Below are 5,583 nucleotides of genomic sequence, written 5' to 3'. Positions count from 1 at the left end.
TTTGTCAGTATAATATGATTCAGCCAGTCTTTTTCCTCTCTTTCTGCCTTTTCAAAGATATGAAAATTTTCTGGAATGGAGACAGAAAGCTCACATGGAATCTGAGCTTTCTTTATACCAACCTCCACTGGAGGGACAAATGTGTATGAATTAGGTAAAACTTCATTCACTTCTTCCCCATATGATAACTTTTCATTAGGGCTTCCTGGTTTGTCTTTTCATCTCATCTGGAATAGACTCATAGCAGTTCCATGGAAAGTTTCTTTAGATGTTGTGGATGTTGGGTTGTGATCAAGATTATCTATTGCACCCACAGTGAAAATACCTTTCTGAATATTTTGAGGGCAAACAACACCCTCCATTTTGAATTTCTTGGACAGAGCAGAGACTACTAGTCTTTCATGCGGAATTACTTTTTTGTAGTTGTCAGAGAGGCCAATATTATTAAGAAAGTTGATAAATTCCTTGTTCCTGAATTGTGAATGGCAGTAAAGACCAAGACAAGTAGTCAATGGAAGTGTACGGCGTTTGCTCTTGTTAGATATTGCCCTTTTTGAAAAGCAGTTATAAATCATCAGTCGACCAATAGTTAATACTGACTGGCTCTGTTCACGCTTCAATGCAGGTCCTTCAAGAGCCATCCGAAGAAAGAATGTCAAAGCTGGAGGAATGGTCTTCTCTTGGCAGTTGTCTTCAAACAACCCACTGAAATTCCACAAAGGTCCATCTTCAATCTCATTGCGAATAAAAGCTGCAGCTTTAGCTAGGATCCAGGAATCGCTTTCTGCAGTGCCTGTACTTGCAGCGTTCATAATGTCCTTCATAGAGTCAGGAAAAACAAACAGCACATTTTTTTCCATCAGTCTCCCCTCTAATCCCAGGAAAAAGACCAATAATGACCTCATCCAGTCTCTCCCTCAGGTCTTTCAGCTTGAAATATTTGTTACCTTCTGCAACTCCCACGCTGATTTCACCATACATCTCCTCAAGAGCTTGAAACCAGTAATCTCTGCTTTGAACTTTAGACTTGCGGTGTACTTCTCGTTGCTTGCTACACACTCGATTGTTGAAGGTTGTTAGGCACTGCAAGTGATAAACTGCATCGGCTGCCATAAGATCACCCCAGGAGGTAATCTAGCCATAATTTCATAATCCTGAAGAATTTGAATTCCCCGCTTAATGTTGCCATCCTGGGATATAGTTGACACCCGGTGAAGGGTAGTTTTCCCTAATTGTCCACAAAATATGCATTCTTTATCATCTGATGTAGTTCTACACCTTCCTGAAAGTCTGGGCTTAGGTTCAGTGGCGTCTTTTGATTTTGATGATGATGGCTGTTCTGATTGATTTGATGTTTGCTGAACGATATTAGCTTTTGCTCTCTGAATAGACCTAACTGACACTTTATCATAGCATTCCTTGTGCCATCTGGCCACATTACACACGCAATCCTCTACAGTAAGTTCACTCAGCTTACACAGAATGTCTTTAGGCAGACTTCCCAGTTTTCCAAATTCAGCCAGTCATGACAGCACTGTTTCATACGCCTTTGCGGTTCCACCTGACACACGATTTAGGGGACACACTAAATTTTTTTGAGATGATCCCTTGCACAAAAATCAGCTTCCAGGATCCATGATCTCATTTCATATCCTGAAAGATGAACATAATCTGATTGGTGTACATATTACAAAATTATTATTATTATTATTATTATTATTATTATTATTATTATTATTATTATTATTATTATTTTTTTTTTTTTTTTTATTATTATTATTATTATTATTATTATTATTATTATTATTATTATTATTATTATTATTATTATTATTATTATTATTATTATTATTAATAATAATAATAATAATAATAATAATAATAATAATAATAATAATACAGTAATAATAATAATGTTGTTACATTGCTGCTGATGAGGACAAGAATGACGATGAAGACATTGATGAAGATTTCGTTGGTGGCGATGATGAAGATGATGATGATGATGATCATGTTGATCATGAGGATGATGATGGTGATGATCATGATGATATGTAGGAGGAGGAGGAGGATAACACAAAATTCTAATGCAATCATTAGAAAAACTTGTTTATGAATGTTTAAGATCACCCGCTTGGTAAATACCTTTTTTTATTGACCTTCTCAAAATAATTTTTATAACAAGAGAGGGTTGTAGATAGATTCTGAGGTATGTTTTATCATTTTAGCATTCATTGTAGTATTTTAAAACCAAACTTAGATATCTACGCCCTCTGAATACTAGATTATGGCTGTTTATTGTAGTTTGACCTTAATACTCTAGTTGACCTTGACCTTGACCTTTAAACCTTTGCCCTTTAGGATAAAAATGTTTCTATATCCAAGATATAAATATGTGCCAAGTTTCAAATTTTTTCCACATTTGCAGCAAAGTCACAAAATTTGACAGATTTTCCCCTAACCATTATGGTTGCCCTAAAGGTTGGCTCTATATCAAACAAAGGAATGAGTCACTCGCTAATGGATACTATGTGGGCAATGCTTATCCTGGTAGCCAAGCTAAATAACATTCTATTTAAAGGAAATTCAAATTATAGTTGTTTTTTGTATGTTTTTTTTTCAAAAATTGTGGTATAAATTTTGTCCTGTAACTCAGCCTACACTATTTTTTTCGGTCTGAAATGGGTTTTATTTTAGTACTCAAAGTTTGTAGGCCTATATATTTTGCATATGCAGCGTTAAAGCAAAACTATTTCTTATATATATTTTTTTTTTTGGCATAATCAAAATATACAAAAAAATTTTGAATATCAACCTATAAATGTTTGGCTAGGCCTAATTATAATGTTATAACTTCTTGGGCTACTGATTTACATCTGGGGGCTACCATTCAATTTAGGACGATTAATTAAGACTATACATAACAATTCAAGACTCGGCCTAATCTAAGAAAAGTGTACCACATAATAATCTTAGGCCTATTCTTAGCTGGAACTGGTGCTTGATGCCGGCAACGGACGAATCTTCATCTTGTGGTTAAGGTTGAGGAATGGAAAGTCTGACTCCAGTGGTTTCTTTAATGTTTCTTAGTTCTTAACGGTAGGTGGATAATTTTTGAAAGCAACTTATTCTTAGTGAATCCCTTCCATAACTGTTCCCTTCTAGAACTGGTTCTTATATTGGTTCCCTGTAATACTAAAGTTCATTTAGGACAGCAATCTTGTGCCAAACAGCATGCAGTCCTTAGCCTATGCTCAACAAAAAAAAAAAGCAAAAATTTTGCAAAAATTACCTTTCAAAAGCGCAGCCTACCCTATACCCTAAATGCATGCGGTTAGTTTGCCTTTTAAGCAGCATTGAAATTACGAAATACACTTGTGTTTAAACATCGTGATTTACGTCGTTTTGGAGACCCGTGCCAGACTTGGCACCGAATCTCATGGCACTCTTATAACACTTATAATAAGCACCTGAAAGGATGTGATCAAAGGGAGGTAAAATTATTTTAGCTGAGACCTATTTAATCATTTTAAGGGTTCGCCATTTTTACTCTACGATGGGAACTTTACATTAGACTTTTAGGATAAGCAAGCAGAGGAAAAAGGGTGGGGGGGGGCGTGGAATGAAATTCCCGATATTACAAGAAGGCAAGGGGACGTGCCTCTGCTTTCTGGGTAGCGGGCCATGCCCCTTGTATTACCAAGGTGGCACTGACTTTATAGGTGTTTTGTTGCACTCATCTACGTGCATGAGGTTTAACATTTGTGTATAATTTACACAGCTGGCGAGTCTGTAACTCACTATTCATTACAAAAGAATAACAAAAGAATAAGTGGCAGACACAAATTAAGTATTAGTTGTTGTAACCAGATGTTGATCAAGCTTGCTAAAATTATATTCCTTAGCCTATGGTAAACAACAAGGATCATTCTTGGCCCAAGACGGCCTCAAAGGTAACCAGAGGGCGCAACCCCTCTGACAGGATCATTTTGCCAGAATCTGCAATAATGGCACTGTGCCAAGATGGCACTTATGTAATAATAAATGATGGTGACTGCATATCGTAGTTTTAAATGCATCATGCTGCGGTAGGCATAAATGGGGAGTTGTAGACCTTATAGTGTTGGCATATCTGTCAATGGCACTCTGCATGAGCAGAAGTGATCAAGGTAGAATGAGGTCCTTGGTAAGGCATAAAATAAATGTGAGTGATAATCAAAAGTAAGGAAGGGAAATGTTTGAGGAAGAATATAGGACAGTTATAAGAAAATAGAGTAGTGAAGGACCCTGACATCCTCTTCTGGATAGAGGTGCCAAAGTCTTCGTAGGATAAAGGGATGGCACTGTGTCAGGTTGGCACGGGTGCCAGGAGAGCTTGGGAGTTCTCTTGAAGCTACCTGGAATTATCAACGCCGGTGGTATTTCCCCCACGAACCCTTCTTACTTTGATGGTATGTCTTGGCCAGGGAATCGGTGGAACCGATCCCGGGGAGGGAATTGGAGTGCCACTTGTGTCAATTTTCTTGACGGGTGGAACAGGGGCCCTCTTTGCAAGCTCTATCACAATCCGTCGCAGTTCCTTGAGTTCATTGGCCATTTGAAACATGGCAGAGTCCTTACTCACTGCTGAGTCTGCAGAGGAAGGAGACAGAGAGGAAGTGGTCAGGGGGTTTGCGTGAGTGTCTCCCAGGTAAGAATGACTAGCTCAGGAACGGGTTGTGAGGCCGCACCTTTAGGTGAGCTTCCGCTGTGGTCGGCAGGATCTGTCTCCCTTACCAGCACTGGTAGCGGAGCCAAGGTGGGAGAAGAGAGGGGTCCTTAATGGTATCTCTTGAATGGAGATCGGGGGCGTGCTCTGGCGCTGCCACTAAGGCAGGGGCAGGAACTATTATTTGCTTTGGAATTTGCTCATCGTTTGGGACGGACAGAGCTTGGCATGGCTCAGTGCATGCAAGTGGCACTGGCAGAGATTTGGAATCTCCTGGAGGGAGATCTGATTGGGGCCCTGGAATTGGCAGTGATTGCGGTAACTTAAATGGGGACTGGAAGTCCTGTCCCAGGAGGATGTCATAACCTTTGGGAAGATAGCTTGCTACTGCAAGGTTGCAAATTTTAGATTTATGAGGTCTTGTGACTCTCAATTGAACGGTAGGGAGTATCATTTTAAATTCATTGATACCCTCAATTGTGATGAGTTTGCATCAGTCAGTGATAGCTCCATAGGGAACTTTGTCTTTCCTTATGAGGGAAATTTGCATGCCAGAGTCATCAAATGCCTTGACCTGGCATGCTGGGTAGCTACCTCGAGGAGGCACCATATATATGGGACCCTTGGCTGGAGGGCCTAAGGACTCGGAACCCGTTACTGCCAGGGCGACGGCAGGAGTACTGGACTTATTATTTCTAGGACATTTTGCCCATGAGGGAGAGCGGCCATATACCTTACATGCCGTGCAAAAGGTTTGGATGAAATCTCTTTGCATTGCCCCTGTGCAGGGCGCAGGCGAGTTATTGGGTGATTTTCTGGGAGAAAGAGTCACTGCTGGTTTATTTCAACATTGCTCTTTGTAATGCCCGATCTTC

This window comes from Macrobrachium rosenbergii, chromosome 1 (genome assembly GCF_040412425.1).
Source record: "Macrobrachium rosenbergii isolate ZJJX-2024 chromosome 1, ASM4041242v1, whole genome shotgun sequence".
In the NCBI taxonomy this organism is placed as follows: domain Eukaryota; kingdom Metazoa; phylum Arthropoda; class Malacostraca; order Decapoda; family Palaemonidae; genus Macrobrachium; species Macrobrachium rosenbergii.
The sequence above is the reverse complement of the archived record's forward strand: the minus strand, read 5'-3'. Positions refer to the sequence as shown.